The sequence below is a fragment of the Ambystoma mexicanum genome, chromosome 6q (genome assembly GCF_040938575.1).
Source record: "Ambystoma mexicanum isolate Mex_15411 chromosome 6q, UKY_AmexF1_1, whole genome shotgun sequence".
In the NCBI taxonomy this organism is placed as follows: Eukaryota; Metazoa; Chordata; class Amphibia; order Caudata; family Ambystomatidae; genus Ambystoma; species Ambystoma mexicanum.
Genome location: NC_090937.1, coordinates 451328081 through 451343316, shown reverse-complemented (window position 1 = coordinate 451343316; position 15236 = coordinate 451328081).

The following is a 15236-nucleotide window of genomic DNA, read 5'->3' as shown; positions in this document are numbered from 1 at the left end:
AACAATGCTTACCCTGAAAAAGTTAATCTACGTGTAATACTTTAGCTACCCTCAACATCAATCTAAATGCAGTACATTGGCTAACCTCAAAATGTATATAAGTGCAATGCATTGGCTACCCTCAACATTCATCCAAATGCAATACATTGGCTGCCCTCAAAATTCACCTAAATGCAATGCATGGGCTACCCTAAAAATTAATCTAAATTCAATACATTGGCAACCCTCAAAATGTATTAAAGTGCAATACATTATCTATTCTACGAATTCATTTTCTAGCTTTGGAGTACAGTGAAATTTCTACCCAGTGTTATGAATTGCAGATAGTGATAATGCAGTGATGTAGTGGCAGGTGCTCCCAATCCCTATCACATTACCTGTTTGTAGTGGAAGACGTCTATGTACAAGGCCCACAGGGAACTGGCAAATGGGCAGAGGCGGACAGGGGGTGTTGATAAGGAAGGTCTGGGAGGGGTTTAGAGGGAGAGGGAGGGCGAGGCAGAAAGGGAAGAAAAAGAAGACCAAATGGACGGAAAGGACCTTGGAATGCAGTGAGGCATGGTCGGATACAGGTACTCACCAAGGGGTCTTGCTCTGCTGGCCTGGAGGTTGCAAATGAAACAACAGGAGACTTTAATTAAACTAAAAACATTAACACGCTAATTATAAACACTGCAACCCACCGATGTAGGAGAAGACAAAATATGTAGACTTTAAGATGAACAATGCAATCTGGGTCTAACAATGCGGTTATACAACACAGTATCAATGTTCACGTCCACTGAAGGTGTGTTTAAAATTATAGCAAGTGGGGGGTTAACTGTCGCCATGGTCCTTTAAGGAAGGCTGGGGGGACACAATCACTACAAACACCTTTTGGGCTTGTTCTTACGGCTCAACAGCATCAGGACACGCCTCTAGCCACTTTACAATTGGCTGAGTCAGTATTGTGACTATTTACTTAGGGGTGCACAAAAGGATCAAGTGCATCAAGATAGTTGAGTCGGCTCGACGTGGTCCGGCGACGTGATGCAGTCCTGCAGTGCTGATCTGCTCAAATGGGGTGAGGATTAGGCAGGCAATGATCAAGACATTGGGCCTCATTGTGAGTGTGCCGGTCCGGTAACAACAGTCCTGGTAAGCGAACCGGCACCCTTGTTAACAGACCTGCACACTCTGAGTACTCTGAGCGGCTGCAACCCCGCCCGCCAGGTCAGACCTGACCGGCGGTACGGCACCCGCTCACAGACTTTGACGGAAGCACCGGCACTGTTGCACACAGTGCATGGGACTCGAATGGGAATGGGGAGTTACATTTCCCAGTGACTGGCTTCATGGATCGCCGGGCTGTAATGCCCCGGTGATTCCCTAAAGCCAGACGCCAGAACAAGAACACAACTCCGGCGGCACCTGCCATTTTTACCGGCACGGCTACTGCCAGAGTTTTGTCTTGAAGGGGTTGAGTGTCCTCACAGCATTCCGGAATCATGCAGGGAATCCATGCAAATGGGATGGACACCGAGAAAGGCACAGAATGCCTTTTTCCATTCTCTCATTCTTCCCCATCAGGAGGGAGGCTGTTAGTGTGATCTGCATTCATTTATATCACCTGATTACTAAATGTTACACTCTTTCATTCACAGCTATCTTTTAGCATCAAAGAACTAGGCACAGGTTTTCACAATTTAGGCATGAGTGTACCGGTGACTGTGTCTGGGGGCGTACATGGTGATTTATTTGGTGTGCTGCATGTATATTGAGCCTTTAAACTCGGATTCGAATGTGCCTCCAGAAATGCTTCAGCATAATAACCCTAGACTTTATAAACATGTTTTATATGAATATATCACTGCGTCTGTTTTTTTCCTAGCTGAATTTCTCGCAAGAAATAGATGCCCGCTTTCAAGCATCCTAGTGTCAGTCTTTCCCTTTTGTGAGGTTAGTAAAACATGTCGGAATTTAATAGCAGTCATGGTGCTATCAATACGAGCGTGGAACGTTCCTGCCTTATAAACAGCCAAGGTTCCTAGTTGGTGCATAAGAGCAGGTCTTTGCATTACACTACATGTATTTTGTTACTGTTATTAAGGGAACTGATGTTTAAAGAATGGGGCTATGAATATGGTCTGCCTTTGGCCAGGGGGGCCAATATCTTGGTAAAGTTGTCAGACATCTGCTTCAATACAGGAACATATTATTCAGAAAGTCACAATCCGCACACAAAACCATCTGTAACACATCTGCAGTAGTTGTCAGGCCTTTTCACAGATTTCAAGCCCAACAAGTCACATTGGGATTTTGAAATTTTCCATGGCTACCTCCATGAGCCAGAAAGATGATGTACGGTTAGCGGGGATTGTGGTTGATTGAAGGCCAAGTGTTCCGGCCCCGTTCCCTTTGGACAGAGAAATCCATGGCCTGGTTTAAATAGCGGAATCCTCGAAGGCAGTAGCCAGTAATGCAGTCAAAAGGATGTGGCTCTTCAACCAGCGCACAACAGACCAGCTTGCCAAGCAGCACCTAATGCAATTGACACCCCAGGGTGACTCCCTGCCAAAAACAACCTTTGGAGCGACAGCCATTTTTACACCTGTTCTTTTTCAGCTTGAAAAGGAGGTTAAACAAGAGCAACCCGGTCTGTCCTTAGCCCGCCATCTGAGTAATGTGCATTGGGTCTGGGTCACCAAGATTTGCATTGAAGCAAATCAGAGATGCACGTGAGACGTGAGCATTTCTCATTTGCACCGGCTCCCTTATATCCGATTCATGAAGCCTAAGACTGGAGCAAATCTGTGGATGTCTGCAAATCCTTAAGAGATTTGCACGTGGGCATCTCAGTGATGCTCCAGGCATCTCCAGATTTGCTCCACTGTTAGTCTTTGTGAGTTAGGTAGCATGTGCCAGGTGAAAATCAGAAATGCTCAAGGCCATCTCTGATTTGCTCTAGCACAGGGCTTTGAGAATCAGGCCCACAATGTGCAGCTGAAGGACAGTGATCAACAGCACAGATAGGGAGTGCTCTAAAGTACTGACAACATGTGCGGCCATTATTTTTATGGCAAATAATCTTGGAAGTCCTCTACTGGGAATGAACAAAAGCTTGAATAGCTTGTTTTATGGACTGTAGCCAGCATAGGATGGTGTCGATCAGGTTCTACCAGTCTGACACATCCAAGCAGCATATATATTTACCAATCAGCATGGTTCTTCCCACAATGATATGATATGATAGTTTATTTATATAGCGCCTATACACAATGTGTTTCAAAGCGCTTCAAGGCAAGGGAGGGAACAACGGAAAATACAATGACATTCTTACAGGCCATGAACAGTAAGGATGTGAAATTAACTATCGTACTCGGCCTGATGACATTTCACATAATGCAAGAGCTAAACATAGATAAGGAAGGGAGGGGGAGAGTGGGAAGGAAATGGAAACAGACAGGCGACTACCGTACTAGGCCTGACAACATTTCTGGTAGAGCCGGAAAAAAAACAAGAGGTGAGTAGTGAAGAAAGGTAGGGGAGGAACACAACAATCGACTATCATATTAGGCCTGACGACATTTCAGATAGTGCTGGAGGGGTTTGGGGAGGAAAAAACCAGTAAGGGGAGGGAAGAGGAGACAGACGAGGTTGCTATCATACTAGGTCCAGGGACAATTCTGATAGAGTAAGTGCATAGAAGAAAGTAAGGGGAGGAGATAGGAAAAGGGAGAAGGGAAAGTAGGAGAGAACAGAAAGTTAGCAGTCAAAAGAGTGGAGAAGCAAGAGGGAGAGTGAATACAATTGCAGAAGTCAGTAGTAACACATAATGTTGCAAGCCAGGATACAAGATGAAGATGGGAACAGCATGATTCAGGGCCACCATGAGTACAAGATGCAAAAGAAGTTCAGCATGAGAGTTGAGAAAGGGTGACGCACCATGAATGAATGAAGTCCATAAAAGTCAAATCCAGCATTGTCCACAAGACGGTGATGGTGAAACCAGAATGTATCAGGACAGACTCCCGCAGAAGTAGGCTTGAGTGGGGTCAGGGGGGAGCAGGGTAGAAGAATCAAGCAAAACAGGCAACACTTGTGTGCGAGAATGGGGGGGCACAAGGGAACATCACGGGGGGACCAGAGGGAGTAACACATGTTGGTGCATGCCTACCTGCTGTCTGAGCAGGGGGCCGGGCCCTGGGTCCTACTGTTCCGAACAGGTCCAAACAGGAATTCCCCTTTTCATCGACTGCCCTTCGCTTAGGGCGCCCGGGCGAGAGACGCCCTTGATCTAATAGTTAGGAGCAGGAAGGAAGAGGCAGGGCTAAGAAGGTGGGTGGTGCTTGCTAAGTGGTGAAAAAGAGCGTAAAACAGAAAGGCACCAGGTGGGCGGGGCTTGCAAAGTGGTGGAAAAGAGCAGCAAACAGGAAGGCACCAGGTGGGCTGGGGATTTGGCCAGGTGACCTAGTTCCACTTGCACCTGCTTCCCATCTGCAAAGGAAAAGAGGCTGGAGGGCTCCTTAAGTAAGGAAAAAGAGCGACAAACAGGAAGGCATCAGGTGGGCAGGACTAGCTAAGTGGTGCAAAAGAGCGGCAGGCAGGAAGGTACCAGGTGGGCGAGGCTTAGGCCAGGTGACCTAGATCCACTTGCACCTGCTCCCCATCACAATGACAATCCAGCCCAAAATATCAAGAAAATCTCCTCTGGACAAGAGTACCGACAGCAATCCCAGACACATGTTTCTGCCTCTTTTGACGTCTTCAGTGAGGTGTAGCTAGTTTTTGCGGCACAGAGTGCAGGAGTCCACATCTGGATTACCCAATCCACTTGGAGAGATTACCCAAGTGATTACGAAATAGCTGATAATGGCTGCCTTCATTGAGATATTTCTACTGGGACTACTTTTGGACACCACTTTTAATATTTTCCTGAATCTGTTTGCCAAAGCGCAGGTCCAACATTGCAACCTAGTTCTGCAGGTATTGCCCTGAAAGAGAGCAGTGACTAGTCATTGCCGAGTCACAGAAGATGAAGTTGCTGTAGCGTCCTGTTGAACGCTGCCAGCATTGAATGGAAATAAAATTGGGGTCCCAAATGAGGGTCTGGTAACTAATGTAAACTAATATTAGAAGTCAGTATGAGAGGGACGGTTCAGGCAAAAATCGAACCCATAGTATTTCCTGGGTGTTTTACCAGGTTGAACTTTACAGGATTTCCCCAAGATCCGAGAAATCAATTTCTACTAGAATTGGCTTTAACGCTATGTAAAGACGGGCAAGTAGAAAGTGGGGTCAGTTGATAGTTGGCATTTGAAAAGTAAAGAGTGGCCCAGGCTTTCTACGCAAGGTAATTGCTGCTAGCTTAGAGAGGATTAGAGAAGGCTTAAATTAATTATATGGCCTTGGTAGAGTTTGGGAATTGCTTTGAATTTGTTTTTAGGGTAGTTTGGGCTACATGAATTGTGGATTGGCGAGGGGCTTGAATTGTGTGGAGGGAGGCAGTACAAATCTTGAGCATTTTGTAGGTGAAAGAGAAGGCCGAAGCACAGAGACTCACATGTCATTTCCTAGGCAGAGGAGAAGGCCAAAGCACTAAGAACCCCATGTGCATTTTGTAGGCAGAGGAGAAGACCAAAGCACTGAGAATGCCACAAGCTATTCGGGGTGATGGAAAAGGCCAAAGCACTGAGAATCCCATGTGCATTACTAGACATAGGAGAAGGCCAAAGCACTGAGTAGCCCACATGCATTTTATAAGCAGAGCAGAAGGGCAACGCACTGAGGACCCAATATGCATTTGGTAGGGGGAGGAGGAGTCGAAAGCATTGGGAACCCACAGCTATTTATTCAAGTGACGTATGAATTAATTAATATGTCTTAATTTACTGTAGGACCCAAACGTGGTAGGAGACTAGGTAAGGGTCATAGGAGGAATGGATCTGTTGGGTGTTTTTTTTACATGCTACCTCAGTAGCTGTTTGAGTTGAAGAGCTCAGATTGTATTTGGGTCTCTGTGCCTGCCTAGGTAGGTCGATCAGTAGTTTGAAATCTCCTCACCTATGAAGTACAGGGGTATTTGTCTCAAAAGAATATTGTGCATTGGGAATACATTAACTGCAAAGTCATCAACATTGCACATGCATCAGGGGCAAGCGGACGGAGTTCAGGAAAAGGTTAAGTGGCCACTAACCAGGGTGCAAGAGGGAGATGATATGACATCATCTCAGCTACAATGAGAACAATCCAGGGATGCTAAAGAAGAGGTGATTCCTGAGAAATCTCCACTTCTGGTTTCCTTGGAAACAGATGACAATGATAAATGTGACACTTATGCTCCATCACTTCAATCAAGATTGAGATCAGACACCTCCACTTCAAAGATACAATAGATGGCGAGGAGACCAAAAAACAGAAGGAAAGGGTGCAGACATTGACAAATGTCAAGTGTATTTAATGTAATGTAATTGTCAAGTGCAAGCGCCATACACAGGAAGCAAGCTTCAGACACTCCCTGTGCACTAGGGTACAGTCATTTCCAAAAAAGGTCTGAAAAAACACATGCTAGCATTATTATGTGTTATCAGTCAGTTATGTCAACAGCACCGGCTCCGCAGTCACCAGCACCCACACAGCATCCACTGCAAAGTAGACAAACAGATGGCAAGGAGGAAAGATTAGTGCCCATCTCAGCCCCCAACCCCAAAATAATAATATTGGGAGTGTGGAGGTATTTTGTGGTGGAAAAGCAATATATATTCAACAAAAAGTGTCTTCAGGGTGAAGTAGGCTATCAATTTGAATACCTCTTCCGTGTGGACCCTCACATGAGATGGCATCAGCCACATGCATTTGGCACATTTGCACTACCATCCAGCACCACCGAACTAGAGACTCTTGCTGAGTCATATATTATGACATACCCTGTCAGAGCACTGTGATTGCTGGGAGGAAGCAGCAAGCCCATCTATTGGAATCCCACACACGAGATTCCCTCCCATTTGAAGGTCATACCCTCTGGCAGATGATGTAGTCCACAACCATGACCAGCTGAGCAGTGATGTCATGGGTGGGAACATCTTCTGACTTGACTTCAACCCCTTGAGGAAAGCCTGAGCCCACCTTGCCTACTCCACACAGGTAGGAAATGCTTGAGTGGCCCAAGTCTCTGCCTCCTGAGCCAATTGTTAGGGGACCATATCTGGCTCCTCCACATCGTGCTTTTTGGTCGCTGCAGCCATACTACCTCCTCCTCCTCTCCACTCTGCCAGCACCCCTGTGTACCTTTATGGCTACCTCTCCTGCTGTCCCTGGAGGCCTCCCTCGTCCCCACCAACTCCAAGTTCAAGGTACTCGCCCACCATCTGCAGGTTCACCTCGAGTGACTATGCCTCTATGAAACCTCTTCCAGATTGGTACCCACATCCTCCTCATGCTCCACTGCCCTCTGATCTGTCTCACCCTTCATGCTCGGTCTCCCGTTCCTCAACCACTATCTCTTCAACTTCAACCACTGTCTCCATCTCCAGCCACTGTCCACCTCACCCATCCTTCTTCTCAAGTTTCATCTGCCCCTCCTCTGTCTCTTCCTGGCTGGCTGGCTCCCTCAACCTCTGGTATGCTGACAAGGAGGTTGAGGAGTAGTCTAGTTCTTCATCTTCTCTCCCAGGCACATCCTCCAAATAAAAGGATATGTTGCCTAAGGTGCAAATGTGCAAAAGAAAAATGTGCCTATGGTCCCTATTGTACATATGCTATGCTGCCAATGTGCAAAACTTGAAATAAGTGACAAAGAAAGACAAAGGGATTCTCACAAGACTTGCATAATGGGAAAGGGTGCTCAAAACGCACAAACAGTAGGGAAGGTCACTGACCACAGCACAGGAAGATGTCTCGGGTTCAAACAAATAAGGCCTCAATATAACTCCGGCGATAGCCATGCCGGTAAAACCGGCAGGCTACCGCAGGAGTTGTGATTTTTTCTGGCGCCTGGCTTCACGGAAACTGCGGGGGATTACGACCCCAGTGTTCCTTGAAGTCAGGCACCAGAAAAATGTTAATCCCCATTCCCATTGAATCCCATAGGACTCAATGGGAATGGGAATGACAGAAGCACCGGCACCGTTAATAACGGTGCCTGTGCTTCCCGGAAAGTCTACGGGCGGGACGGCAGCTACCCGCAGACTCAGTGTGTTGCTGTCCGGTAACAACAGTGCCAATTGGCTTACCGGCACCATTGTTACCGGACCAGCATGCTCGTAATGAGGCCCATAGTTTTATATTCAAACAAAGGAAAGGAAACATGTTAGGAGACTTTTTTTGTTTTAAATACAAGCATTTTGGGTGACAGAATGGAGAAAAGGAACGGTTTCTGTTTTTTTACCTTTTATTTAGAAGGGAGTAAGGTCAAAAAGGTAAGATTTGAGAGGGAGCCTAAAGAGCACACACAGACAAGAAAGGTAAAACTGGGATCAGGAAACACAGAAAAAACCACACTACTAACAACTAACAATGTCCTCCAGAAAGATTCCTAAACTCACCTAACCTCGACTAAATCACTCCAAAACTGCTGCAAAGCCAACAGTTTGGGAGTCTGCTTTGTCCACTCCTATCTCGACAATTAAACAAATCCTACAAAGGAAGTAGGATGCAAGCTGGATCATTTTAAAGCCCTCAAACCTGTTTTAGACTGGCCCAGGGCCTCTGATTGTCTGGTCGCTCTCCCCTCCTGAGTCTACGTTCTTGCAACTGAACGGCAGTCCTCGGAAACCACTTGAGGCCCAGAATGGGGTTTCACACTTGACAAATCTGGCAGGGATTCCCACAGTCGCAGGTTCATCTCACCTGGATCAGCTCGACATTGCCCACCGGGCTCATTTTTGGAAGTTGAAGCATAAGTAGCCCCTTTGGTTCCGTCAACTAAGGGTGGGTAAACTGTATTTTCTCACATCGAAAATGAGCCAATTTTGTCTAATAAAACCTATTTTGTTCCATCAATTCTGCCTGCAAAAGCTATGAAAACGGTAAATAAATCATTTGATCACAACCAACTTCTTAATGACCCAAACAGAATGATTTGCAACCAAACATATATATTTACAAAAAAAGCCACCAAAAAAGGGATTAATGATAAAATATGAATGTGAAAATTAATAAAGTATTTGGTGTTGAATTTCTATTTATTTTGTTCATTATTATTTCTGTATTAAATGTTTTACTAGGATATTCCTCAAGAAAAAAACATAGATTGTCTCATGTCCATAGTGCCATGATACCTCATTGAATGTGATTTGTTGCACTTAATATTTACCTACACACCTGCATAACTAGCAGAGGAAAGGTGGAGTTCTCTACCAAATTTAACTGCTCCTTTTTATGTTTTAACATTCATCCAGGTTTTATTCACAAAATTCCTGCTCTTTGAAGGTATCACCATTATTAAAGTTTCAAATATATAACATCACTATACAATTATAAATGGGTCAGGCAGTAGTGCTTCCTTAGTTTGACTAGGTCTTCCTGCCAATCCTCCATTCAAAGGATGGTTCGTGATTTACAATTGCAATTTGTAAAACTAAATTTGTCAAAAGAATTCATTGATTCACAGAGTTGCAAATTAATGAAATTGCCAAATTTCAATCAGGTACTCATTTGGATAGGTGAAAAGAAATCAAAATATGTTATGCCATGCTATGTCATGTTAGGTTATTTGACATTTGTATAGTGCCTTTTACCATTGTTATGATTCCAAAGCGCTTTGGGTTGAACGCCCTCGGGGACCGCAGTCCAGGTCAGTAGAGAGAGTAGTGCAGTGCGTGCTTGGGTGCACTTGGTGTGTGTGCAGTCAGTGTGCAACAGCAGGTGTGCAGCTGCATACTAATGCTTGGTGTGGTGCAGTGGTTGAGTAAGATCAGTAGAATGTGTGCAGCAAGACCAATGGACTATGGTATCTGCATTCTGGTGGCACGGGTGCTTGAGAATTAAATTTCGTGTGCAGTTAGACCGATTTCGAGGGCTATAGCTGCGTTCTAAAGACTGTTGAGGTGAACTTGGAGGTGTGTAAGTATGTGTGCAGCTAGGCCAAATTAATTGAGGGGTGTAGCTGCTTTCTAATGTTTGTTGGTGCAGAGGCAAGAATTAGCGTAGTGGTTTGAGTGTCTGTGTGTTTTCCAGTGGGACTTTGTTCCTGTTTAGCTTCCAGTGCCTGTCGAGTGCATGGTATCTCCCTCTTTCTTGAGGGTCAGGTTATTTTGATGAAGACTGATGGGTGGTGACAGACAAATCTTTCCCAAAACTCATGTTGTTACTGTATTGATGCTAGCAACATCTTCAGTTGGCAGGTTTACTAAATTGAATCCCTGATAGGTAGTTCTACTAGGGCATTGTCAGATAGTTGGGATTAGCAAATAGCTAATCCCAAATAGCTAGAACGTTCCTTGCTATATAATTCCCCACAGGGATGTCCAGATGTGTAGGATTAGCAAGCAAGGGCATTTCCTGGATTGATAGCGTAGTGCATATTTGCAGGGCAATGATCAAGTTCATAAGTACTATTAAGTTTGGGTTGCTGGTTCTGCTAGATAGATTACTGGTGGGTAGTTCTGCTATATACATTCACTGGTAGGTGTGATTAGCTCACCCTCAGTATCTAGTTCTGATCATGGATTGGCAGGCAAGCGCCTTCTTGGAGTGATTACATTGTGCATAATTGCATAGCCTTGATCAAGCTCATGAGTGTTATTGGTGCTTGGGCTATGAGTCTAGCACTATTGCCCCTGATTAATGGCGATAAATAACTCTAGGCCTCAGAGCGTGCGGAATTTCTGCGGATGAGGTGATGAATACATTCTGTCAGGTACATGGGTGCCACTACGATTCAGGTTTCAGGTCTGGGCAAGGTTCTAGGTAGTGCAGTTAGATATCGTCAGGCCTGACCGTCTATGACAGTGTCCTTAATCAGCAGGGTACCATGCCAGGTGTCAGCTGTGGTGGTAGGTCGGGTAGTTCACCTCATTCCCTTATGTGTTTTTTGGTGAAGAGCCAGGTTTTGAATGCCTTCGGTAAAGCCATGTAGTCTTCGATGTGTCTAATGTGGGAAGGCAGTGAATTCCACAAAGTTGGCATCCTCTCTGTGGGTTATCTCGCCAGAGCATTCACTGTACCAAATTAAAGTCTGGAACTTTGGTGGTCATCAGCTTGTGTCACACACCGCCTTCTCTTGGAATTACACCTTCCTACCTTCACGAGAACCTGTCCTAGAGAAGCTGCTATGACCGTGACTCGAATGACGCCTGTTGTCACCTGCAATTGGTGATCAAAGGAACTCTTTCCTCCATCCAGTGAATTGTCTGAAGGAGGCCTGCATCGTTGGATTCTGCATTCCTTCACCCTGACAGGAGTGGCATCTTGCATTACCAGTCGACCGGAAGAAGCCTCAAACCCGCAACTCCTGCGCACCTCTCACTGGAACAAACAAAAGAAGTTCGAGCTCCTAGTGACCCCCAGACCAGCCACAAAGACATATGGGAAAATACGAGTTTCGGGTGGTAAGCAAGCATCAGTGTGCCTGTACGCCACTGTTGGTAAAGATTCCTCTTTACTGCACCTTTCCTTCCATTTCTATGGACCCCCAAACCTTGTTACTTTTATTTTTGTATCTGGCCTGCACTTTCTACAGTGCAGTGAAGCCTTAAACTTCACTACATTGGCTTTTGCTAATATGTTATGAGGAAACTGACATGTCCTTCAGGCTGTCATTACTGGGGAACATTGTTCCCTTAGTCTTGTTACTTTGTTACTACTTTTAGTAACTTGTTACCACTTGTGGCAATTTTTAACATTGTACAATATCCTCAATACGTGCTCATAACTTGTTAGCTACTTGCATTTGTTTTCCCTTATACACCTGAAGTGGTTACTGGATAGTTGCCCTACTAGGGGCATGTAGCCTTGACAGTGATGTCTGTAAACTAGAATTGCAGGAACTGATTGAATATTTGTGGAACAGCGACTGGCATCCTAAGGAAACTCGCTCTCCCTTACTCTATGGCAGATAATATTAGATGGTTAATGTTAAAATGACAGCCTCAGAAAGTACTTTAGTGAGGCTCTATTTAGATTCAAACTGGTGCTTTCAAGAGGCTGTCTAGTGTAGGATGTCACATTGGATCGCCATACCCGACCAGATCTTATAGAACAAAGTGACGCTCTGCGATCCTAATCACTGTCCAGTGAACGATAAGTCACGGTGACCCAGGCAATTGTATTATGCATGCCTAATGCAACTGGAAAGACAGAAGCAACTATTGAGTGTATGTGGGACTGTCACCCAGGGTTGATTCAGAGTGATAACTCCTACTGCTACGCATTGCTATGTTCCATCAAGGAATGACAGGATACATTTTGGAGCATGGTCTGTTACCATGCCATTGGTAGTCAATCAATCAATTGGGACCAGCTGGTCCACTGTGTGATGGCAGATCATGTAAGATCAAAACAAACTTTGGTAGTTGCACATTTATTCTGTATTTTACCGTTAGTGGAGTTTCTTGAGAATGCGATGTGTGTGTGTGTGTGTGTGTGTTTGTAACATTTCTTCTTGCAAAAGCCATAACATGCTACGCACTCAACCATTCTATGGGGGTGTGAGGAATTGCCATCTGGCAAGGGTGAAATGCCCTGTCTTTTTTTAATTTCTAGAACAAATAGAATATTGAGGGTAATTCCATCCCCAAAGGGGATGTACTGCTAAACAGATTCCCCTTTTCCATTGACTCCATGCCAAAAGCATAGTGCACTCATGCCCTGTTGCATCACTAGGGTGATACATGGTACATGTTCTACCCATGGCATGGAGCAGGCTAGAAGGCCATGAAATGCCCAATTGACAGTCACAGAGACAGACAAGTTCCTGCTGCACAAGAACGGAATTTAAGTTATGCCTCCCTGAACCCTGGAAGGCTGAAAGATGAATCGATGCAGTCTCATCCTCTTTGATGCTTTTTTCTATTTAATTTATCTTAATGCACAAGATACCAATATTGTCCAAACAAAATTCCCAGATCAACGTGCAGGAAACAACCGGTCACTCAGTTGAGTTGCAGCACTTTCAATGACTCCTCATTCTTTATTTTAATTCAATATATTTGCTATTTACACATGTGCCAGAATTATTTGTTGTAACGAAGATTACTGCTATCTCTTTACTCTCATTATTAAAATTGGGGTGGGGGGTTGGGGTGGGTGCAGGTAGGAGGGTTGGGTTGGGAAGATTATGGTTACTTTGTTCGGTTGTTGTTATAAATGCCAATAAAAAGATCTATGAAAAATAAAATTGAAAACCTTCATTGATTACTGAAAATGTCCATACAATAGCAGACCTAGTATTTTGTAACTTTCTTTGTTTATAATGTTTTATTTTATTCAGATCCAAATTATAATAGTCTCCAAAATGACGATGAAACAATCTATCAATAGTTTAACATTTGAAATAAGGTCCATAGTAAGTACATTACATTGTAATGAAAGATAAGAAAAAGTTTTAACCAGAATTGTATCATAAGGATCAGTATGAAAAATGGTATAAACATGTAACTAAAGGAGTAGGTACAGTGAAAGGAGGGAGAGAAAATAAAAGTGTATGAACATAGTGCATCATATTTATAAATATTAACTAACAGTAATACAATCAATGTAATCACCACAAAACCTGGCAAGATTAGACATTCATTTAATTCAAATAGTTAACAAAGAGTTGCCATGTTTTGTCATGTTTGATAGAGAGAGACAGCGATTTTGCAATTCATTTCTTCATTCTATATACATCACAGATATTGTTCCACCATCCTTTAACAGACATTTTAGTAGAATCAAATATAATAAAAGACGTTTTTATTTTCCCAGCATTAAAGGAAACATTTCCCAAAAGGATATTGGTTAATATTTAAAGCACTAGAAATCTTAAACATGCATTGATGGAAACTCCATACTTGGATCCAAAAAGCATTGAGCAAAGAGCATTTAAAAGAACATATGGCCAAAAGAGTAAGTAAAAGAGAGTTTGGGTTAAATTCCATCTTAGTCCAAATCATAGACTAAATTCCATCATCAAATTGAGTTCCACAATCTTCTTGTCACTGCAATTCAGATGACCATTTTACATGAGGTCTTTTCCCTTTAACATTTTGTAGAAATTAGAAGCTTTAAAGACATCAAGGGATTCCATGAAGCGAAATGTAATAGGTTCAACAACCAACTTATATGTATCTTTTCTGCTCATGGTGTCCAAACATGCATTTATTAAGTTAAGTTATTGACTAGGAGGAACTCTTGGCACTGCAAATTTGGTTTTAAATTAATCTGCAGTGAGGATATCGCCTCCCGTAATCACCTGAATAATAAATGTAACTCCTTTATTAACCCAAGCTTTCCAGAAAATAGGTCTATCAGTATAGTTATGGTTTTATTGCACCATATCAAAGGTGAAAATGCATTGTCAAGTTTATTAGTTTGATGAAAGAAGAAATATTTCAAGTAGGACATAGTAAGATATATTTTTGGGGAAAACCCCGCCTTAGATCAATTAAACAGATAGATTGTATCCTTGATGTCAAATGGTAATACTAGTATTTTTCAGCCATCAACGAAGTTGGTAGATTTATGTTTTCATTTGGGGAAACACATTTGGCTTGCTTTAGAACAAAGGCTATATGATAATTCATAAAGTCCAGGAAGCCTACACTGCCACAAGCATTTGGGTTTTTAAGTTAACTACAAGCAATTATTTTCTTTTTCTTAGGACCCCATAGGAAATCAATAAGAATCATGTTAATAGACTTAGACATAGAGGATGTAAAGGGATATGGAGCATTTGTAAATAGTATAATATTATTGGTGTGAGCATCATTTTGATGACTGCTAATCTTCCTCACCACGATAGTAATAGCAACGACCATAAGGCAACTGAATCACATAACTATAATTGCAAGCTTTGCAGATGTAGCTTACTCATTTGAGAAAGTGAGGAAGCAATTGAAATACCCAGATATTAATAGAAAATGGACATGAACTAAGGACTACGTTATTAAAATCTTGTTTTATACAGTGAACATTAAGTGGAAGCATTTCAGATTTGTCTTTATTTACACCACATAAAATGCAAGAAAACGTCAATCATATCTAAGAAATAAGGGAGTGTTGTGCTCAGGTTCTTATTAAAAAATTAGTATGTCTTCAGCATATGCAGTATTTTGGAA